Genomic DNA, 24,831 nt, shown 5'->3' with positions numbered 1-24,831 from the left:
TATTTGCACACTGTGTGCTCAGTGTTTCCTATTGGCTATTTTTCCTCCCCATCATGCAAATAGCAGAGCTGTGGTCAGTTGCACTTTGTCATGCTAGATCCTGGAGGTTCATTCAGCTTCACATTATTTGAAGACCCTGGATAGAAGACTCTAAAATCTTGAAATCCCATATTGTCATGGCTCCATTGATGCCAGTAGTGCAAAATTTGTGACAGTCTTGCTTGTCCAACTCATAGACAGTTGAATGATGGTATTCTAGAGCAGTGTCTCCAGACCGTGTTGCAGTTCTTGGTTGTGGTGGTCCTGCCTGTGTTGTGGAGGCATTCCATAGGTGACATGTTGCACTGGATGCTCTGTTTTGGAAAAACTAGTTTGGAGGCAAAGGTCAAACAGCCAAAGTCATCATAGTTAAAGAGCACTGGGCAGCTTTTGTGGCCAGCAGCTATGATACTATTCTCAGAGATAATTGATACACTCAGGAGTGGCAGGAACTCCATTTTCAGAATTGAAACTTGCGCACTTTTTGAGGCATCAGCAGGAGACGTGGTGCTGTTGTGGCTGACCCAAACCAGGTTGCTCCCACTGGCAGAGAAGCTCATCCCATGGACCCAACCATCAGCGCCACTGCCACCAAATTCTGATGTCAGCTGGCCAAAAGGCATCTTGCTGCCCTATGGTGTACTGGCTGGCTTTTCATCTACTTCTTTAACTTAGGCAGAAAACACTCTGCATTTGAAGTCACAGCATCCTGCTGCCAGCAAAATATTGTTGGGATGCCAATCCAAACTGAGGACTGTGAAACAAATAGGCTTTTTAATGTGCTTGCTTACCCACCAGTTACTTTCAGACTTGAAGTAACAAACAGAAATGACTCGTGCTCTGCTTCCCTCAGCAAATTTGTTTTCTAGAGGGGACCACTTCACAAAAGTGGCTGCACGATTAGTTCTCAGGATCACCAGGGGCTTTGTTACTCTAGACATACAGGCATTGCAATCTGCCCAGCAAGGGGCTATGTGGTCACTCTTGGGAGCCCAGTCAATACCTGTGATGTATCCATTGTGCTCCTTAAGTTCATGTGCTTTTACCCACTGGCTGTTCTTTTAGATGTGGACTTCGTGATTATTGGGACTAAGGGCAATCTGTGTACAATCCCTGTTCCAGGCAGGACAGGTGATTGGCTCTAGTAAAAACTGATACAGAGACATTACTCTCAATGTTTTCAAAAGGTAGAAAGCTAGGGTCAGGGCAGTCTGGATAGTCTTGGAGCAGATAATTTGCGGACTCTGGACATTCTACTTGTACAGGCTCTGGCAGGTTTGGGCGGAAACCGAGGCTGGGAGGGGAGTGGCTGACCCATTGTTTTTCATTTAGCAATCCTTGGCCTCTCATATTTTTATTAGAGAAGTTGTATGTATGATCATGCACAAAATAAGGATTCCCATATACACTGTTTATTAACACCTTGCGTTGGTGTCGAACATTTTTTACAATTGATGAAAGCACATTTTTATAGCTGTACTCTTAACTATACTCCTTGATTTAATTCAGGGCTCGCTAGTTGTGTTATGCAGTTCATGCCAAAAGATGGAAGCAACCCAAGTGTCCATCAGCCAATGAATGGAGAAACACAATATGGTATATATTTACACAATGGAATAATATTCACCTTTAAAAAGGAATGAAGTCCCTGATACATGTGACAGCATGGATGAAACTTGAAGACATCATGTTGAGTGAAATAAGCCAGACACAAAAGGACAAACATTTCATAATCTCACTGACTTGAAATATTAGAATAAGCAAACTCACAGAGACAGAATCTAGAATATAGGTTACCAGGGGGCAGGGTAGTATAAGGAATAGGAAATTAGGACTTGAGATGTACATGGTTTCTATTTGGAACAATGGAAATACTTTGGAAATGCATAGTGGTGATAGCATGACATTATGAACCATAATTGAAAGCACTGGATTATATATTTAAATGTGGTTAAAAGGGGAAATTTTAGGTTGTATATATGGTGCTGGAATAAACTTATTAAAAAAAAAAAAAACATAGGAGACAACCACCAAGATGTTGGCAGTTCCTAGAGTCAGCTCCTGCTACAGAGCAGTTAGTAATGACCCAGAGCCTATCTAAAGCACCTGTTGGGGGCTCCAGGAGACCAGAAGAGCATCCTGCAATATCCTTAAAAGAATGGAAGGTGGAGACAGCCTATCTGCAGAGATGATTTGTAAGTAGAGCACTCCATACCACAGAAGCTTCTTTCCATCTAGATAAGATTGCAGCTCTAGTATAAGCCCCAACCCCATCTCCAGTAGGGAGGAAGCTGGGGGGACCTGCACAAGCCTCTCTGGAAAACCACAGGCCACGCCTCAGCGACCAGTGATCATCCTACTTTGGCAGCACAAGCCACCTCAGAAGCTATTCTGTGGCTGGAATTGGAAGCTCCACTTCCCAAAAACGGAGGAAAGAGATGTTTGGGCACCAATTTCAGCTACTGATTAGTAAACCTAGCTGCCTAAAATATATCCTTAAGAACATCTGAAGTTTGAACCTGTCCAAGTCAGAAAGAGGCTGGTACCTGCCATTTTGACTCCACCCCTGGCATGAGGGGAAGCCAGGGGGCTGACTGAAAATCATAGTGCTGGTCGGGACTGGTTTCTTTCATGTAGATTAGCCTGCAGCCCTAGCCTAGGCTTCAGCCCAACTCTAGCAGGGAGGAAGCTGGTGGGTCCCGCACCAGCCTATCCAGGTAACTGCAGGTACATTTGGCTGGCACAGACTGAAAAATCAGACGTCTCCTAGGGCAACTGCAGCCATCTTGGACCTGCACAGCATAGATTGCCGCCCACACCTGCAGCTCCATCCCCACCCCAGGCAGGGGAGAATGGGGCGTGAAACTTCATCAGTCTCTCTGAGTAACTACAGTCTAGGCCTGTACGACTCAGATTATTCCACACAGCTGTGGCTCTGTCCCTACCCCTGGCAAAGGAGAAACCTGGGAGAAACTTAATCTGTCCCTGGGGAAATGAGTCAGCTTGGGCCTCCACAGCTTATAGTATCAACTACATCCTTGGCTCCTACTGTACAACCAGGAAGGAGAAAGTACAGGAAACCTCAAACTAAAGAGAAAAACTGTATCCAGAATTAAGTAGTAAGGCAAATGCCACGACACCAGCAAAAAATTACAGTCTACACCAAGAAACAGGAAGTTATGGCCCAGTTAAAGGAACTAAGAGAAGCCTCCAGATTGCATAAAGGAATTGAGACAGCTAATCATAGATGTTCAAACAAATCTCCTTAAATTCAATGAGATAGCTAAGAGATAAAAGAGATTAAGACATTGGATGAGCACAAAGAATTTGAAAGCATACAAAAAAAACAGCAGGTCTTATGGGAATGTAAGGCACAATAAATGAAATTAAAAATACACTGGAATCATATCAGATTTGAGGAGGCAGAAGAAAGGATGGGTGAGCTTTAAGAAATGGCCTCTGAAGGTGAACATACAAAAGAAGAGATGAAAAAAATAATGGAAAAAATTGAACAAGGTCTCAAGGAACTAAATGACAGCAAGAGCCATGCAAGCATATGCATCATGGGTGTCCCAGAAGGAGAAAAGAAGGGAAAAGGAGCAGAAGAAATATTTGAAGAAATATTTCCCAGCCCTTATTGAAGGATATAGATATCCATGTCCAAGAAGCACAGCATACTCAAATACAAAAAAATCTGAATAGACCACTCCGAGACTCATACTAATCAGAATGTCAAATGCCAAAGACAGAGAATTCTGACAGCAGCAAGAGAAAAGCAGTGCATATTATATAAGCAGCACCCATAAAGATCAAGTGCTGATTTCTCACCAGAAACCATGGAGGCAAGAAGACAGTGGTATGGTATATTTAAGATACTGCAAGAGAAAAACTTCCAGCCAAGAATCTTACATCCAGCAAGATTTTCTTCAAAAATGGGGGTGAGTTTAGAATATTCACAGATGAACAGAAACTGAGAGAGTTTGTAACCAAGAGACCAGCTTTTCAGGAAATACTAAAGGGTGTGCTACAGTCTGAAAAGACAGGAGAAAGAGACTTGTTAAGAGAGTCTAGAAATGAAGAGTATTTGTGTAAAGGTAACTAAAAGTGTCGGAAGAGTGGTGAGAATAAAATATGTCAGATAAAACTCACATATTCAGGAATAAACTTAACCAGTGATGTAAAGCACTTATAATCAGAAAACTACAACTTGTTAAATCATAAAAGGCCTAAATAATTGGAAGAACATTCTCTTGTCACAGATTGGAAGACTTAAAGATTTCAGTTCTACTCAGAGTGATACCCAGATTCAGTGCAATCCTGATAAAAACTGTACCAGCATTGTTTAAATAAATGGAAAACATGATTATCAAATTTATTTGGAAGGGTAAGGAGTCCCAAATAGCCAGAAACATCTTAAAAAGGAAAAGTGAAGTTGGAGGATTCTCATTTCCGGACTTTCAATCATATTACCTAGCTACATTGGTAAAAACAGCATGGTACTGGCATAAAGACAGATGTATAGACTAAAGGAATCAAATTGATGGTTCAGAAACAGACCCTCACATGGGTGGTCAAGTGATTTTTGGCTAGCCTGTCAAACTTACTCAGCTTCAGCAGAACAGTCCATTCAGCAAGAGAGAACTGGATATCCAAGCCAAAAAAGGGAAAGAGGACCCTTATCTCACACTTGATACAAAAATTAACTCAAAGTGGATCAAAACCCTAAATATAAAAGCAAGAACCATAAAGCTTCTAGAAAATGTCGGAAAATATCTTCAAGGCCTGGTGATAGGTGGTAGACTCTTAAAGGAGGTGGGAGGACAGAGGTAGACTACTGATGTTTAATGTATGTAGAAGTTTTAATTAGCTTTACTGTAAAAATGTGGAAATGTACAGAGTTGATGGTAACACATAGTGAATATCAACTGGTTTATAAATGGGGCTGTGGCTGAAAATGGTAGTCTTGGGATGTAAATGTCAGTTGACAGAATGCTAGAGAATAATCTAGGGACTGAATAACACAGTAAATCCAGAGGTGGATGAGAAATGGTACAGATGCAAGAGTGTCCTTTGTGAACTAGAGCAAATGTACCTCACTGTTGCACGTTGGTGGGAATGTGGAGCAGCATGGGAAAAAAATAGCTGGAGTGACCTATGGACTGTGGTTAACAGTAATAACGTAATATTCTTGCATTTATACCTAAGATGTTCTGTGTTGATGGATGGGGCTGTAAGGGAAAAGTTGTGCCAAATGTACGCTATGGACCTAGGAATGAATTGGATGATATTATCTCATAATCTGTAACAAATGTTCCAGCACAGTGTGGTATGTTGATAGAAAGGTGTTGTTTGGGAATTCTGCACGTGTGCATGATTGTTTTATAAGTTTACAAATTCTGTAATAAAAATATATTTTTAAAATAGGGTGAGTTGGGGGAGAATACACCAAATGTAAGATAAGGATTATAATTAGTAGTAAGATTTTGACAATATTCTTTCATAATTTGTAACATGTTTCAAAACAATGCAAGGTGTTTGTGGAATGTTGATGTATGGGACTTCTGTATGACATTATGCATGCTTGCTTTGTAAGTTCACAACTTTTAGTATATAGTAATTGTTTATATGTTCATGTATAAATGTTACAAAAACAATAATAGAGTGGGTTGGAGGGAAATATTTTGGTTAGTAGTAAATTTTGAGCATGCTCTTTAATCATTAGTTAAAAATTTTTTAGCAATAATGCAAGGTATTGGTGGTAGGGTGAGGTATGAGAGCCCTGTATGATGTTTTTTAAGTTCACAACTATAACTACACGCTTATTATTTATGTACGTTCCTATATGAGTGTTAACTTCAATAAATTAAATAAAAATAAAGATCAAATATGTTTGATACAGACTCCAGAACCACAGTGAAAGCTACCAAGGTTAATTTTTTAAAAGTTAGTGGAAATTCACTTGTCCCTTTGATTTGTATTTTGATGAGGGCTTTGTATTTTATAAATATGCAATTTTCTAGTTATTGAAAATTGAAAAAAAAAATCCATGGCCCCATATATTTTTCTATAAATGTTACATTCAGCTTGTCAATTTCCACCAAAAAAGCCCTTTTGGGAATTTTATTACAAGTACACTGAATATATAGAATTTGTTTGGGGAAAATTTAACTTCGTAATATCAAGCCCTTAATTCATGAACATAATATAAACCCCTCTATTTAGGTCTTCTTTAATTTTTTTTAAACTTTTTTTTAGGTCAAGGTCTTGCATATCTTTTGCTAGACTTATTAGGTTTATGTTTTTAATCTTTATTAAAGGTATCTCATCATAGGTATTGTGCAACTTGTTTGTTTTTAAAATTGTGGCAAAATATATATAGCATAAAAATCATTTTAAGCATTTTTAAGTGAAGAATTCTTTGACATTGTGGACATTCACAAAATTGTATAATTTACCTCTGTCTCTTTCCAGAATATTTCTATCATCCCAAACATTCCAATCCTCCCTTCACTGCTGATAACTAATTATGCTTTCTGACTCTGAATTAATTTCTTCTAAGTATTTCTAAAAATTAGAATACAGTATTTGTCCTTTTTATATCTGGCTTATTTCACTCAGCATGTCTTCAAGCTTCATCCATGTGGTAGCATAAATTGGCTCTTTGTTTCTTTTTACAGCTGAATAAAATTCCATTGTATAGATATACCACATTTTGTTTATTGACCTCTTGATATGGGCACTTAGGTTGCTTCCACTTTTTGCTATTGTGAATAATGTTGCAGTGAACATTAGTATACAATTGTCTGTTTCAGTCCCTGCTTTCAGTTCTTTTGGGTAGCTACCTCGGAATGGAATTGCTAGGTCATATGGTAATTCTGCATTTAACTTTCTGAGGAACCACAAAACTGATTTTTTTTGGAAATGTAGTATTAAAAGATTTTTATTTCTCTTTGCTAGTATATAGAATTACTTTTTATATAAAGACACTGTATCTGTGTTCAGTGATCTTATTAAATATAAAATTTTTATAGATTTTCTATATTACATAATGTTATTACATGTTATGCATATGTCTGCAAATTGACAGTTCTAGTTTTTTCTTTCCAATCCTTATATCTGGTATTTTTTGGTACATTCTTTCACTGGCTCAGATAACCAGTACAGTGTTGTATAGAAGTGACAATAACAACCATCCTTGTCTTGTTTCCAGGTTTGGGGGAGCAGTTATAGGTAGTAATATTGTTCAGCATTTCACAATTGTGTGTTAGCTGTAACTTTTTGTAAATATTCTTTATCTGAGTAAATAAATTCCCTTCTTGTCATAGTTTTCTGAGAGTTTTTTTTTTTTAATTATGAAGAGATGTTAAATTACTTAAATTTTCTGTGCATCTGTTCATTTGATTTTTCCTTTTGTTCTGTAAATGATGGGTATAACATTCAGGAAAGAAATACCAAAATAAAGCTAATTCTGCATGCCTGAAACAAACCCAACATGATATATTGCTGGATTTGGTTTGCACATGTTGAGTTTAGGATTTTTGCTTCCATGCCCATAGGTTAACTTGTAGTTTTCCTTCCTTTGAATATATTTGCCAGATTTTGTTATCTGCCCTCTTGAAACATATTGGAAAGTTACTTTTTCTATTCTTAGGGAGGACTTGTATAAAATTTACAGTGTTCTTCCTTCTATAATTTACTGGGGATGCCATCTGGATCTAGAGGTCTTTTTTATTTTGTTTTTGTTTTTTATTGGATTATTCAGATTTTTGTTTCTCATAAATTATGGTAAGTTGTTTTTCTAGAAATTTCTCTTAATTTTTCGTACATACTAGCCTTTTTCAATGTTTGTAGCATTATCAATATTCTTGATCATACCTATTAGCAGTTACTCCCCTCTACTCCTTTCCCCTTACCCCTTAGCAACTACTAATCTACTTTCTGTTTAAATGGATTTGCCTACTCTGGGCATGTCACATAAATGGAATCATACAGTGTGTGGTCTTCTCTCCTGAATTCTTTCATTTATCCCTTCACCAGTTTATGGACATTTGGGTTGTTTTCACTTTTTGGCTATTGTGAACATGCTGATATGAACATTTATGTACATGTTGTTTTGTAGACATATGTTTAAGTTCTCTTGGTTTTTTAGGAGTAAATTTCTGGATCATTGGCTTATTCCATATTTAACTTTTTGAGGAACCTCTAAATTGTATTTCATTGTGGTTATACCATTTTATATTCTCACAGTTTCTCCACATCCTAGGCATCCCAGTGGGTTATGAAGTGGTATCTCGTGTTTTTTTAAAAAATAAAATTTTATGTAAGTATATCATTCATACGAACATACATAAACAACTATATAGTAAAAGTTGTGAACTTACAAAACAAACATGCATATCATCATATGGGACTCTCATACCTTGCGTTGTTTGAAACATTTTTGTTTTAAACATTTGTTATAGACTATGAAGGAGCAACCTGAAAATATTACTGCTAACTATAGCCCATGTCTTAACATTTGGTGTATTTTTTCCTCCCAGATCCACCTGATGATTAACACCCTGCCTTAGTATTACACATTTGTTATAGTTCATGAGAAAATGTTCTTATATTTGTCCTATTAAGCACAGTCCATCTTCCACCACTGGAGTCCCATGTTACACAGCCCCATGTTTTGTACAATAAATTCAAAGTATACACTCAGTGGTTCTGATTTTCATCAGAGTTGTGCTGTCATCACATCAGTCAACTTTAGAATGTGTTCATTACTCCAAAAGGAAAATTCTAATACCTCTTTATATGCCCCTATTGTTGTATCTTAGAATTGATAGAATATCTTCTTTGCCATAGCTGCAAAAATATTACATTATTACTGTTAACCCATGTCCATAAGTTATATTAGTTGTCATTTTTCCATGTATCACCAGATTCTTAACACTTTGTAAAATAAGAACTTTCTTATGTTTATACTGTTAGCCTCATTCTTCATCTACCACCAAAATCACTGTTACACATTTCCTAGATTATTCTCTTAGTTTCCTTTCAATTGATGTTTACATCTACAGACTTCCTCTTTCAGCCATGATCTCATTTGGAAATCAGCAGTGTTAGAGTAGATGGTAACACATATAGTGAGTGTAACTATCTCTATACTTTTACAATAAACCTTGTATATTATGTAGCTGCAAAAGGAGTGCTGATGCAAAGTACCAGAAATCTGTTGGCTTTTAAAGGGTATTTATTAGGTGTAAAAGCTTACAGTCCCAAGGCTGTGGAAAGTTCAATTCATGGTACCTTAAGAGGTACTTTCTCACCAAAGTCAGCTGCCATGTGTTAAAGCAAGATGGCTGGCAATCTCTGCTGGGCTTCAACCTTCCCCTCTGGGCTTCCTCTTCCTCTTGAGTCTCTGTGTATCCAACTTCTTCCCAATAGCAGCTGTACTGGCATAGGGATTGTCTCTCAGGGTGTCCTTGACTCTCTTCCCAAGGTCAGCTGCAAGCTATCAGGCAAATGGCTCATCTCTTCCTGAGGCTTTAGCTGTTTGAACCTTCTCCTGTCTGTTATCTAGCAGGAACAAAATGATAGAAAGTTCTCCTCCATGTGTCTTCTTAAGTTGAATGTCTTTTATATGGGCCCACCAAGGGGGCGGGTACTCAACCTGAGTTATACCTCACTTACTGAGTCAAAGCCTAATCTTAACAGGTAATTTAATCAATGGCCCCTCAACTGAATCTAATATAATCAAAGGGCATCACACCCAGAAGAATAGACTAGTTTACACACATAATTTTTCTCTTTTTGGAATTCATAAATCTCAAAGTGTCATACCTAATTAAAAATTCTACATACGTTAATCATCAGCTCCCATTTTAACCCCACATCCTATTTCTTAGTACCCTATAGTAACCTACTAGGTTTCCTAGTAACCTAAACTCAGAGTTTACCACTGTGAGTTTACTCACTGTATTTCGTTCATATTGAGACCATACAATATTTGTCCTTTTGTGTCTGGCTTTTTCTCTTCAACATAATATCCTCAAGGTTTATCCATGTTATCATGCATCCCAATTTCATTTCTTCTTATGCCTGAACAGTATTCCATTGTATATATACCCTATTTTAGCCATTCACTAGTTGATGGACACTTAAGCTGGGTCATATTTTAGCAATTGTGACTAATGCTGCTGTGAATATCAGTGTGCAAATGTCAGTGCACATTCTTTCAGTTCTTCTCAATATATTCCTAGTAATGGGATTGCTGGATCACACAGCATTCCGTATTCAGCTTCTTGCCGAAGTGTCTTCGACAGAGATGGCACCATTCTACATTCTCAGTAGTGAAGGAGTGTCCCTTTTCTCCACATCTTCTCCAGTACTCGTAGTTTTTGTTGCTTTATTTTCTTTTTCTTTTCCATTTTTTGTTTTTTTAAATGACCATTCTATAAGGTGCAAGATGGTATCTCATTGTAGTTTTGATCTGCATTTCCCTAATAGCTAGTGATGTTGAACATTTTTTCATGTGCTTTTTTGACCATTTGTATTTCTTCTTTGGAAAAATGTCTGTTCAAGTCTTTTGCCCATTTTTTTTTTTTTTTTAAGATTTTTATTTATTTAATTTCCCCCCCTCCCCTGGTTGTCTGTTCTTGGTGTCTATTTGCTGCGTCTTGTTTCTTTGTCCGCTTCTGTTGTCGTCAGCGGCACGGGAAGTGTGGGCGGCGCCATTCCTGGGCAGGCTGCTCTTTCTTTTCACGCTGGGCGGCTTTCCTCACGGGCGCACTCCTTGCGTGTGGGGCATCTTTTGCCCATTTTTAATTGGATTGTTTGTCTTTTTTTTTTTTATTTTTTTATGATCTCTTTATAGAACATAGATATCAAACCCTTGTCTGGTATGTGGTTTCCAAATATTTTCTCGCATTGAATAAGCTTTCATTTTACTTTGTTGACAAAGCCTTTTGAAGAACAAATTTTAATTTTGAGGAGATGCCAATTATCTATTTTTTTCTCTCGTTGTTCATGCTTTGGGTGTAAAATTTAAGAAAGTACTGCCTACCACAAGATCTTGAAGATGTTTCCCTATATGTCCTAGGAGTTTTGTGGTTGTTGCTTTTATATTTAGATCCTTGATCCAATTTGAGTTAATTTTTGTTTAAGGTGTGAGGTAGGGGTCCTCTTTCTTTTGGATATGGCTATCCAGTTCTCTCAGCATCATTTGTTGAATAGACTGTTCTGGCCCAGCTGGGTGGGCTTGACAGCTGTATTAGTCAGGGTTCTCCAGGGAAACAGAATCAACAAAGGATATCTGTCAATAGTATGTGGTTCTATAAGAGTCCCTCATGCTGCTGTGGGGATACACAAGTCCAGCAGGCTGCAACCAGGGGCTGCAATGAAAGTCCAGTGAAGGTTCTTCATGAGTTCTCAGAAATATTGGCTATTCAAAGACAAGCTGGGAAATTCTCCTTCTGTGCTGGAATCACTTCTCCTTTTTTTAAGGCATTCAACTGATTGGATTAAGCATCACTCATTGCTGATGGCAATCTCCCTGATTGATGTAATTATAACCAGCTATCTATGATTTACCACTGCAGTAAAGTCAACGGTGACTAAAGTTCATAAATGCCCTTGTATTACAGTTAGTCCATTGCTTGCTTGACCAAACAACTGGGCACAATTACCTGGCTGATCTGACACAATAGTCTAACCATCACAACAGCCTTGTCAAAAATCACCACCATAGATGTGAAGGGACTATTTATGAGTTCTCAATTTGGTTCCATCAGTCAGTATGTCTCTCTTAATGTCAGTACCATGCTGTTTTTATCACTGTAGCTGTGTAATATATTTAAAGCCAGGAAGTAAGAGTCCTCCAACTTAATTCTTTTTTAAGACATTTTTGGCTTTGGAGCCCCTTACCCCTTCCAAATAAGTCTGATAATTGGCTTTTCCACTTCTACCAAAAAAAAAGGCTTTTGGGATTTTTATTGGGATTGCATTGAATCTGTAAGTCACTTTGGGTAGAAGTGACATCTTAACGATATTTAATCTTCCAGTTTCATGAACATGGGATGTCCTTCCATTTATTTAGATCTCCTTTGGTTTCTTTCAGCAATGTTTTGTAGTTTTCTAAATACAGGTCCTTTATTCTTGGTTAAGTTTATTCCTAAATATTTTATTCTTTTAGTTGCTATTATAAATGGATTTTTTTTTCTGACTTCCTCCTCAGATTGCTTATCAATAGTGTAAAGAAACACTACTGACTTTTGTGTATTAATCTTGTATTTTGCTCCTTTGGTGAACTTGTCTGTTGGTTCTAGCAGCTTTGTTGTGGGTTTTTCAAGATTTTCTAGATACAGGATAATAACTAATAGTGAGAGTTTTACTTCTTTCCTGTTTAGGTGCCTTTTTATTTCTTTTTCTGTCCTAATTGCTCTAGCTAGAACTTCTAGCACAGTATTGAATAATAATGGAGAGAGTGGGCATCCTTGTCTTGTTTCTGATCTCAGCGGGAAAGCTTTCAGTCTTTGACTGTTGAGTACATTCCTAACTGGGTTTTTCATACATTCATTTGACCATGTTGAGAAAAGTTCCTTCTACTCCTATCTTTTGGAGTGTTTTTATCAAGAAAGGTGCTTTATTTTGTCAAATGTCTTTTCTTTGTCATTCGAGAGAATCATAAGATTTTTCTTCAATTTATCAATGTGGTTTATGATACTAAATTATTTTCTTGTGTTAACCCACCCTTGAATACCTGGGATAAAACACATTTGTGGTGTATAATTCTTTCAGTGTGCTTTTGGGTTCTGTTTGCAAGTGTTCTGTTAAGTGAGGGTGAGGAAGAGGTTAAGAAGGACAGTTTTGTCAGGTACAGAATTCTTGGATGGGATTATTTCTCTTTTCAGTACCTTAACTATCACATACCACTTTCATCTCTCCTACAGGGTTTGATGAGAGATTGGTAGTCTTATTGAGGTTCCCTTGTATGATGCATTGCTTTTCTCTTGATGCTTTCAGAATCCTCTTACGTCTATCCAGATTTATTTTCTTTTGAAGTGTGTTGTCCTTGTATATTGATATTATGTCTTTCATAAAGGTTGGGAAGCTTTGGGTCATTATTTCTTCCCCTTTTCTGTTCTGTTCCACTTCTGGGACACCAATAATGCATATGTTTATGCATTTTATGTTATTCAGTTCCCTGAGACCCTGTTTCATTTGTTTTTCCATTTTTTTCTTTCTGTTCTCCTGTCTTTTCAAGTCCAGATGTTCTGTCTTTAATTTTACTAATTCTGTCCCCCATCAGTTCAAATATGCCGTTACATGCCTCCAATATATTTTTTTCTTTTTCAAAATTTATTGAAGTATATCACACTTTCATAAACATACATAGATAGTAAGTGTATAGTAATAGTTTTGAACTTATAAAACAAAGATATATAACATCATACAGGGATATCATACCTCACCCTATCAAGAATACTGTGCATTGTTGTGAAACATTTTTAACTAATGATTAAGGAGCATCCTCAAAATATTACTACCAACCAAAGTATCTTACATTTGGTGTATTTTTCCCCCAACCCCCCCCCATTCTTTTTTTTTACTTTGATATTTTATATGAACATATATAAACAATAAATGTATAGTAAAAATTGTGAACTTACAAAGCAAACATGCAAACATCATATAGGTGTCCCATACACCAACCCACTACCAAGACCCTGCATTGTTGTGAGACATTTGTTACAAATGATGAAAGAGTATTGTCAAAATCTTATTAGTAACTATAGTCCTTATCGTACATTTAGTGTTTTTCCCCCAACCCACCCTGTTGTTTTTTAAATATATTTTTATGGCAGCAGTTGTAGACTTACAAAAGAGTCATGCACATATACATGATTCCCATATATACACGATTCCCATACAGCACCCCTCTATCAACACACCAAACCTCGTTGGAACATTTCTTACAGATTATATCATCAGACTATTAGCAGGCCCATAATGTACTTTTGGCACACTCCTTCCGTACTCTGCCATTACCAACACAGTACATCTCTGGCTTAGATGCATGGCTATTTCATTATTACTGTTAACCACAGTCCATAGGTCCCGCCAGTTGTATTTTTCCCATGCTTCTCCACATTCCCACCACCCTGCTCTAGCTCACAAAGGACACTCTCCATCTGTACCATCATGCACAATTCTTATCTACCTCTGTTTACTGTGTTATTCAGTCCCTAGATTATTCTCTAGCTTTCTTTCATTTGGCATTTACATACTAGACTACCCGTTTAGCCACATTCCCATTTATAAACTGTTATTCACTATACTGTGTTACTATTAACTCTGTACATTTCCACATTTTTACAATAAAGTTAATTAAAACTTCTATATACATTAAACATCAGTAATCCATCTCAGTTCTCCTCTTATCTCCTTTAAGAATCCACCACCTACCACCAGGGCTTGAAGATATTTTCCAACATTTTCTTCTAGAAGCTTTATGATTCTTGCTTTTTATGTTTAGGTTTTTGATCCATTTTGAGTTAATTTTTGCATAAGGTGTGAGATAGGGGTCCTGTTTTCCTTCTCTTGGTTGTGGATATACAGTTCTCTCAGCACCATTTGTTGAATGGACTGTTCTGCCCAAGCTCAGTGGATTCGACAGGCTAGTCAAAAATCACTTGACCATCGATGTGAGGGTCTGTTTCTTAACCATCATTTGGCTTCCATTGGTCTATGTGTCTGTTTTTATGCCAGTACCATGCTGTTTTTATTACTCTAGCTAGGTATATGATTGAAAGTCCAAAAGTGAGAGTCTTCCAACTTTGCTTTTTCTTTTTAAGATGTTTCTGGTTATTTGGGACCTCTTACCCTTCCAAATGAATTTGATAATCATGTTTTCCATTTATTTAAAAAATGCTGGGAAGCAGATGTCATTCAGACAACTGAGCTCCTGCCTACCATGTGGGAGGTTGCTGGTTTGGATCCTGGTGCCTCCTAAAGAAGACAGCAAGCTGGTGTGACGGGCAGGCATGGGAAGCTGACACAGCAAGAGACAATGAAGGAAAAAAAATGAGAGACAACAAAAGAGGGAGCAGAGATTCCTGGTGTCTCCTAAAGAAGACAGTGAGTTGATGGGACGGGCAGACACAGAGAGCTTACACAAGAGATGCAAGGAGGAAAAACATAGGGAGACACAGAACGAAAACGGGGCAGAGGTGACTCAAGAAAATTAGGCACCTTCCTCTCACATCAGAGGTCCTGGGTTCAGCTCATTGCCTCCTAAAGAAACAAGGAAGATGAACACACACAGCAAGTGAAAAACAACAAGGTGATGGGGAACAATAAGTATATAAAATGAACCTTTAAAAAAAATGCAGAAGATTAAAAAAAAACATGCTGGTGGAATTTTTATTGGGATTGCATTGAATTTGTATAGCAATTTGGGTAGGGTTGACATCTTAACGATATTAGTCTTAGACATTTGTGAGCATGGAATGTTCTTCCAATTATTTAGGTCTTTTTTTGTTTCTTTTAACAATGAGTTGTAGTTTTCTGAATACAGGTTTTTATATCATTGGTTAAGTTTATTCCTAAATATTTGATTCTTTAATCAATACTGTAAATGGAATTTTTTCCCTGACTTCCCCCTCAGATTGTGCATTACTAGTGTCTTAAATTCTATTTCATCTAATATAAGTATGGGTACACTTCTTTTTTTTTTTTTTTTTGGTTCCTGAATGTGTGGAATATCTCTTTCTAGTCTTTCACTTCCACTTTCACTTTCACTGTTGGTATCCTTGGGTCTAAGGTGAACCTCTTGCAGACAGCAAATAGGTGTCTTATATTTTCTTATCCATTCTGCCAGTCCATGTCCTTTGACTGGGGATTTCAGTCCATCAACATTCACTGTTAAGGAAGGTCCAGCAATGAACCCTTGATACTAATGACTATGCTAGTAAGCCTGTGCACCTGAAATAAGAACAAGGCCTAGAGCTGTGGGGTGCTTAAGAATTACCTCCTGAGAGCCTCCGTATTGCTCAAATGTGGCCAGTCTCGAGCCAAACTCAGCATGTAAATGTGTTGCCTTCCCCCCCAGCATGGGACATGACTCCCGGGGATGAGCCTCCCTCATGCCGAGGGATTACTACCAAGTACCAGCTGATGATGTAACTAGAAAATGACCTTGAATAAAAGGGTCAACACAGACCAGCAGAATATCTCAGTCTACATATAATACCAGGAGTTAAAAATGCTTTTTGACCTGAATAAAAGGGGGAAATGGAAAGGACAAATGAGTTTATATGGCTATGAGTCTCCAAAAAGAACCGGGAGGTTATCAGAGGGGTTACCCTTATGCACACCTCAGCAGAGTCCCAGAGACAGATAAAGTAGATACAACCTCAGGTATTGGTTCTTCTGAGGGCTACAGAGACCCACAGGTTCTATGGTCATAGCAGGTGGAGTTCAGTGTCATGTCAGTTGACCCTACTTTGGAGTTTGTGTTTCTGTGTGATGGAGCTGGACTCAGATGTGATCTTTGTCCACAAGCCTCTCCGGTTACTTTTACCAGAACTGTAGTTGGTGCTGGGATTTAATGTATACCCAGGGGACCTGAATCTCTGAACTGACCATGTGAGAGCCAGGCCCTGAGCCTCAACAAACTTGCAATTCCAACACTCTGGTTTATGGGACTTACGTCACTCAGCTAACATGGAGGTGAAGAAGGTCAACCACCACACCAGGGAGCCAAGAATGCCTACAACTGAACGCAGGAGGATTGCATCCAGCATCCGTGTGGAATCTAAGCCCCCTCTTGATATAGATGTGGAGTGGACACAACCATTCTAAGGTCCACAGGATGGAGGAATAGAGTATGGATTAGAGTGGACTTACTGATATTCTATTCATGAACTATTATGATTAGTAATCGAAGAAAATGTGGCAGTGGTGTGAAGAAAGTGGCCATGGTGGCTGCTGGGGTAGGGAGTGGGAGGAAGAGATGTGATGTGCAGGCATTTTTGGGAGTTGGAGTTGTCCTGGGTGGTGCTGCAGGGACAGTTACCAAACATTGTATGTCCTCCCATGGTCCACTGGGTGGACTGTGGGAGAGTGTGGGCTATGGTGTGGACCATTGACCATGAGGTGCAGCATTGCTCAGAGAGATATTCACCAAATGCAGTGAATGTCTCATGATGATGGAGGAGATTGTTGTTATGGGGGGAGGAGTGGGGTGGGGAGGAGTGGGGTGAGGGGATAGGGGGGTAAATGGGGACCTCATTTTTTTTAATGTAACATTAAAAAATCAAATAAAGACAAATAAAAAAATTCAATGTTATTACTGCAAAGGCAGGTTCTCACTTCACTCATTTCGACCTTTGGGTTTTATCTGTCATATTTTATTTCACCACTCTTGACACTTTTAGTTACTTTTACTGTAGTTACTTTTACTGAAATACTCTCCATTTCTAGACTCTTTTTTCTTTTCAGGCTGAGGTATTCCTTTCAGTATTTCCTGCAAAGCCAGTCTCTTTTACAAACTCTCTGTTTCTATCTGTGAGTATTTTAACCTCACCCTCATTTTTGAAAGATATTCTTGGCTGGAAGTTTTTCTCTTGCAGTACATTATATATATATCATACCAATGTCATCTTGCCTCCATGGTTTCTGGTGAGAAATTGGAACTTAATCTTTTTGGGTATCCCTTATATGTTATGCTTTGCTTTTCTCTTGCTGCTCTCAGAATTCTCCCTTTGTCTTTGGCATTTGACATTCTAATTAGTATGTGTCTTGGGGTTGTTCTATTTGGATTCATTCTAATGAGTATGTTGTGCTTCTTGGACATGGATATCCATGTCATTCAATAAGGTTGGGAAATTTTCTACCTTTATTTCTTCAAATGTTCCTTCTGCCCCCTTTCCCTTCTCTTCTCCTTCTGGGACACCCATGACATGTATGTTTGCATGTCTCCTACTGTTGTTTAGTTTCCTGACACGTTGTTCAATTTTTTCCATTCTTCATCAGTTCTTTTGTATGTTCACTTTTAGAGGCATTTCTTCAAGCTCACCCACCCTTTCTTCCACCTCCTCAAATCTAATATATGATTCCCATGTTTTTAAATTTCATTAATTGCACTTTCATTCCCATAAGATCTATTTTTCTATGTATGCTTTCATATTATTTGTGCTTGTCCAATGTTGTCTTAATAATTTTAATCTCTTTAGCCATCTCATTGAAATTATTAAGATTTGTTTGAACATCTATGATAAGTTGTCTTAACTCCTTTATGTTATCTGGAGGCTTATCTTGTTCCTTTAGGCCATATCTTCCTATTTCTTGGTGTGGATTTGCATCTGGCTTACTAGAGTATTTATTCTGGATGCAGGTTTTCTCTTGAGTTTAGGACTTCTTGCCTTTTCTTCCTTCTGGTTGTATAGTAGGAGCCAAGCATGTAGTTGGTGCTGTAAGTGGTGGAGGCTTAAGGTGCCCACATTGCTCAAGGGACAGATAAAGCATCTCCCAACTTTCTCCTTTACTAAGGGTAGGAACAGAGCTACAGCCATGTGTAATAATCCAAGTTGTGTAGGCCTAGACTCTAGTTGCCCAGAGATACTTATCTTCCCCTTGCCTGGGGTGAGAATGGAGCTGCAATTGTGGGCAGCAGTGTGTGCCGTATGGGTTCAAAATGATCGTATTTTCTCTGGTAGACTTCATACTATTCATTCTGTGCCAGCCAAATATACCTGCAGTTACCCAGAGAGGCTTGTGCAGGTCCATCAGCTTCTTCCCCTGCTGGAAGTGTGGCTAAAGCCTAGGCTAGGGCTATAGGCTAATCTGGGTGAAAGAAGTTGGTCCGTATCATCACTGTGCTTTTCAGTCAGCCTGGCTTTTCCTCATACTGGGGGCAGAGTCAAAATAACAGCTGCTGGCCTCTTTCTGACCTGGACACATTCAAACTTTAGCTGTTCTTAGGGTTATTGTTTAGGTAGCCGAGTTACCAGTAGCTGAAGTTGGTGCCCAGCTGTCTCTTCCTCTCCCGTTTTTGGGGAGTAGAGCTCCAAATTCTAGCAATGGAATAGCTCCTGAGGTGGACTGTGCTGCCAGGGGATGATGGGCACCAGCTTCTGTGGTGTGGAATGTTCTTACAAATCGTCTCTGCAGATGGGCCGTCTCCCCCTTTCATCTTTTTAAGAATGCTATAGGATGCTCCTTTGTTCTCTTGGAGCCCCCAAACAGGTGCTCTAGGTAGCTTGGGGTGATTACCAATTGCTCTGCAGCATGAGCTGACTCCAGGAGCTCCTTATTCTGCTGCCATTTTGCTGGTTGTCCTCCCTCCAGTGTATTTTTAATCTCATCCATTGTGTCTTTCATTCTCATAAGCGGTTACTTTTCATTGCAGTCTTTCTAATTGTTTTTGGGTTTTTTAAAGATTTATTTATTTCCCACCCTCCCCCACCCCTTGTTTGCAGTTGCTGTCTGTTCTGTGTCTATTTGCTGTGTGCTCTCTCTATCTGCTCGTCTTCTCTTCAGGAGGTAGCAGGATCTGAACCCTGGGCCTCTGATGTGGAAGAGAGACGCTCAGTCACCTAAGCCACCTCAGCTTCCTGGTTTGTGGGGTGTCTCATTGTCTTTTCTCTCTGTATCTCTTTTGTTGAGTCATCTTGTTGGGTCAGCTCACCATGCCTACCTGCTGTGTCAGCTCACCTTCTCCAGGAGGCACTGGGAACTGAACCTGGTCCTCCTGTGTGGCAGGAGGAAGCCCAATCCCTTGAGCCACATCCACCTCCATTTCTTGATTTTCTTTATGTTGAGCCAGTGTATCTTCTTCATGTTCTTTATCTCTTTAGTCACATTTTCCTTCAACTCCTTGAATAGATTTGGAGATTGTGTGATTATCATTGATTAGTTGTCTTAAATTCTGTTTCTTGTCAGGATTTTTTGTTTGTTTCTTTAGCTGGGTCATCTCTTTCTGTTTCTTAGTATGGCTTGTATTAATAACTTTTTTTGCTGACGTCTAGGCATCTGAATATGTTGGTGAATTTACTCTGACGATTGATTTCTCTCTTGTCAGCAGTTTTGTTTTATGGCTCTTCTTTGATTTTTGGTTCAACCTACTGCAGTTTTTCTACTTGAAGTTTCCCACCTGGCTAACAGATGGTGCTCATCAGCAGATCTTTCCATGGAAGGTGACTCTTTAAACTTCCACTTGCCAGTGATTCTGGTCTGGCTAGAGCCCAGATTCAAAGTGGGCACTGCTGGCCAAATTCACTGAAGAGAAACCACTCTCCACCTTCCACTGCACCCTCCCATTACCCATAGTGGAAGTTCCACTCTCAGTTGGCTGCAGTGAGCCATGGGTATTATCCAGGCTGTTGGGTGAGAAGGTGGTGGTAGGAATTGATGCTTTTCCTAGGGCAGTGTTTAGTAACACATGGTTTTCATCTTGACTTCTTCATCTTTCTGTCTCTCACCCTCCTGGCAGATGCCTGGCAATTTCCTTGTCTGCAGGCCCCTCAGGCACTTTTTACCTTTCCTCCATTGTTTTTTTTTTTGAGAGACTTGAGCCCTGTCTACTTATTCTGATGCCATTTTCCCTTGTGGTTTTGATGTGTAATGGGTAATAATATTGAACATCTTCTCAGGTGCTTTTTGGCCATTTGTATATTTTCTTTGGGGAAATGTCTATTCAGATCCTCTTTCCATTTTTTAATTGGGTTATTTGCATTATTGTTGAGCTACAGGGTTCTTTATATAACCTAGATGCTAGATCCTTACCGGAGATATCGTTTGGAAACATTTTCTAACATTCTGTGGGTTGTCTCTTCATATTCTTAATAGTATCCTTCTGTGAAGCAGAAAAGTTTTAAATTTTGTTGAAGTCCAGTTTTCCTACTTTTTTCCTCTGGTTGCTAGTGATTTTTATGTCATTTCTCAGAAACCATCTATTGCCTAATCCACAGTCACAAAGATTTTCCCCTTTATTTTCTTCTAAAATTTGAGGTTTAGCTCTTATATTTACACCTTTCATCTATTTTGAGGTAATTTTTGCTCATGTTATGAGGTAGGGTTCCAACTTCTCTTTTGTTTGTGCGTATCCAGTTGCAAATTTGTTGAAAAGACTAATCTTTACTCGTCAAATTCTCTTGGTGAAAATCTGTTGACTGTAGATGTATGAGTTCATTTCTGGGCTCTCATTTCTACTCCGTTCATCTATATGTCTGTGCTTATGCTCCACATAGTCTTTTACTATAGCATTGGTGTAAGTTTTGAAATCGGAAAGTTTGAGTCCTCCATCTGTCTTTTTTTTTTTTTTTCACTTCTAAAGTTGTTTTGGCTCTTCTGACTTTCTGACTTTCCTCAAAAACCATATGAATTTTAGTATCAGCTCATCAGTTTCTGCAAAAAGTTATTTGGGCCTCTACTAGGGATTGCACTGAATCTGTGAATCAATTTGAGAACTCTTGCCATCTAAGCAATATTAAGTCTTCCAATCCTTGAACATGGAAAGTTTCATTTATTTAGGTCTTCTTTAATTTCTTTCAGTGATGTTTTATGTTTTTGGTATAGAAGTCTGTCAATCTTTTACTAATTTTTTCCTAAGTGTTTCTTCTTTGATATTATTGTAAATGGAATTTTTTTTTCTAATTTCATTTTCAGCTTGTTCATTTCTAGTGCATAGAAATATAGTTGAGCTTTGTATAGTAAGCTTGTTATCCTTCATCTTTGCTTAAGTGGTTTGTTGGCTTTAATAGTTTTTTTGTGAATTTTTTAGGATTTTATATATATATACAAGATCATGTATCTGTGAGTAGAAATTCTTACCAAGTTCCTTTCCCATCTGAATGCCATTATTTCTTTTTCCTGCCTAATTACCCAGGCTAGAACCTCCAGTACAATGTTGAATAAAAATAATGAGAGCAGACATTGTAGTCTTCTTCCCCATCTTTAGAGGGAAAGCTTTCAGTCTTTCACAAAATGTTGAGTATATTAGCAGTGGGCTTTCATAAATGCCCTTTATCAAATTGAGGAAGTTCTCTTCTATTCCTGGTTTGAATGTTTTTATCAAAAAGAGTATTGGATTTTGTCAAATATTTTTTCTGTATATTGAGGTGATCTTGTGATTTTTGTCCTTTATTAATATGAATATATTATTCCTCTCCCCTTAGACTATAGGGTTTCTTTTCCCTGAGACACTGGGGCTGGGAATTTGAACCCAGGACCTCGTATGTGGGAAGCTGGTGCTCAACCACTTAGCCACATTGGCTCCCCTGAGTTGTTTTTTCCCATTTGTTTGCTTGTTGTTTTTAGTTTTTGTTTTTAGGAGGCACTTGGAACCAAACCCGGAATCCCTTGTGGAAGCAGGAGCTTAACTGCTTGAGCCACCTCTGCTCCCCCATTTTTAACACTTTCTATTTTTTTGTTGATACTTTCTTTGGTGAGACATCATTCTCATACTTTACTTGCTTTCTTTGGGCATGCTTTCCTTTAGATCTTCAACCATATTTAAAAGAGCTGGTTGAAATTTTTGTCTAGTAATTCTAATGTCTTGGATTCTTTAGGGACAGCTTTTCTCATGTGTAAGGGTCATATTTTCTTGTTTCTTTGCATGTCTTATAATTTCTTATGATGAATTCTGTAAAGTTTGTCTTCTTTGTCATGTGTGTCCACTGATGTCTCTACTTTGCTAGCTTAGTAGTAAGCTAATGGTTGGACAGAGATGACCTTAGATGCCTGGAATCAGTAAGTCTCCATGTCTTTGTCAAGGGGCTCTGTGTGTGTTGAGGCTCCTCCAATTCTTGAACCTGGCATTTTACAATTCTTCTTTAAACTTTACTTCCTAATTGTACAGAACCTCAAGATTAACCAGAGCTGAGGGCTTAGGGCTTTCTCAGTTTTTTCTCAAGCATGCACATGACCTTCTAGATTCCCAGAAATACGTTGGAACTTTTCAAAGCCCCCTATGGATTTCTTATTCACCAACTTTTCCTTTTAAGCCTTTTTGGTTATTCTGTTGTTTGCCTCAACTCTTATCTACTACTTCAGGCCATGGTGAAGTTTTCCAGTTTGCCTCTAATTGTTTTTTGACAGACTCTCCTGGGAGCAGGTTGTTGGCACTGGGGAAAGCTCTGAGGTAAAATAAGGACAGCCTTGCAAGTAGGATCTTTCAGGGAACCACCAGAAAGGTCAAGCAATAACAATGCTCTGGGTATGGAGCTTTGGAAGAGCGCCAGTCCTGTTCAGCCCCCTCCAGTGTCTACCATTTCTGCTGGTTGTTAAGCCTACCACAGAAGTGGAAAGAAGAGGGTGGCAACAGTGCAAGTTAAAACACTATAGTGCTCACTCTTTTTATGAGATTCAGCTGTGTGTGTGGATTGCTGGATTGCTTCAAGCCTTGGCTTAATTTCCAGAGTCCTGAAGAAGTTGATTTTGACCATTTTTGCCAGTGTTCTTATTGTTTTTATGGAAAGAATTTTCAGAGGTCCTAACTCCATCATTTTTATTGACATCACTCTGATCATTGATTTTTAGTCTTTCTAGTACATATACAGAAGTCCATGATTGCCCTTTCTGCAAGGGTTTAGGTATATCATACAAGTTGTGGTGTCTTTTTAATTATCATTCAGTTCAAAATATTTTCTAATTTCCGTTAGAGGTCTTTGACCCCTGAAGAAATGTCTGATTTAGTTTTAAAATTTCAGTGAACTTTGTAGTTGTCTTTTTGTTACGGATTTTTATCCAATTCTTCTATGATCACAGACTATCTTCCATATGATTTCAGTCTTTGAAATTTGTTGAAGCTTGCCTTATGGTCCAGTGTAAGCTCTTTGTTGTCAAATGTTCTATGTACACTTACAAAGTAGGTTCAGCAGATGTTGGATGCAGTGTTGTTTATCAGATCGTTTTAACTTTTATTGCTCATATTTTCTATAGCCTTCATTTTTTTGTCAACTTATTGTTAGTTACCAACAATGATGTATTAATATTAAAATTCCCAGCTTGTGTTGTAGTCTTGATCATTTCTCCTCTTCTGTTGATTTTAATAATATATATATATATTGCTTTGTAGGCTCTTAAGTTTAGAATGGCCTTCCTTGTGGATTGATTCCTTTTACATTTATGACATGCTCTCCTGTATTATAGTCTTTGTTTGGTATTTTAGTTGTACCAGCTCTCTTCGGTTTCGTTGATATTTGCATGGCATATTTTTCTCCATGTTTTTTTTTTTATGTATATATTCCATGATTTAACTTAGGGTTTACTATGTCATGCAGTTCCATGGATTTTTTTTTAAAAGTTCAAGTACCATATATACAACCTAAAATTTTACCCTTTAACCACGTTTATCCCCATATCTTTCAACCATTCTTTGACCTTATCATTTTTTTTTTTAGATTTTATTTATTTCTCTCCCCTTCCCCCCCCCCCCCACCCCAGTTGTCTGTTCTCTGTTTCTATTTGCTGCGTCGTCTTTGTCCGCTTCTATTGTTGTCAGCGGCACGGGAATCTGTGTTTCTTTTTGCTGCGTCATCTTGTTGTGTCATATCTTCATGTGTGTGGTGCCATTCCTGGGCAGGCTGCACTTTCTTTTGCGCTGGGCAGCTCTCCTTATGGGGCGCACTCCTTGTGCTTGGGGCTCCCCTATGCGGGGGACACCCCTGTGTGGCAGGGCACTCCTTGCGCGCATCAGCACTGCACGTGGGCCAGCTCCACATGGGTCAAGGAGGCCCAGGGTTTGAACTGCGGACCTCCCATGTGGTAGACGGACGCCGTAACCACTGAGCCAAGTCCGCTTCC

General features: G+C 38.5%; 1 protein-coding gene and 1 pseudogene across 5 annotated transcripts in view; one reads left to right on the top strand and one right to left on the bottom strand.

Moving 5' to 3' along the window:
- Positions 1–24,831, top strand: part of CPEB1 (cytoplasmic polyadenylation element binding protein 1) — a 167,478-nt gene that overhangs the window by 60,769 nt on the left and 81,878 nt on the right. The window lies entirely within an intron of this gene.
- Positions 119–1,205, bottom strand: LOC101447943 (actin-related protein 2/3 complex subunit 1A pseudogene; annotated as a pseudogene).

This window comes from Dasypus novemcinctus, chromosome 3 (assembly GCF_030445035.2).
Source record: "Dasypus novemcinctus isolate mDasNov1 chromosome 3, mDasNov1.1.hap2, whole genome shotgun sequence".
NCBI classification, from domain to species: Eukaryota; Metazoa; Chordata; class Mammalia; order Cingulata; family Dasypodidae; genus Dasypus; species Dasypus novemcinctus.
The sequence above is the reverse complement of the archived record's forward strand: the minus strand, read 5'-3'. Positions and strand labels throughout refer to the sequence as shown.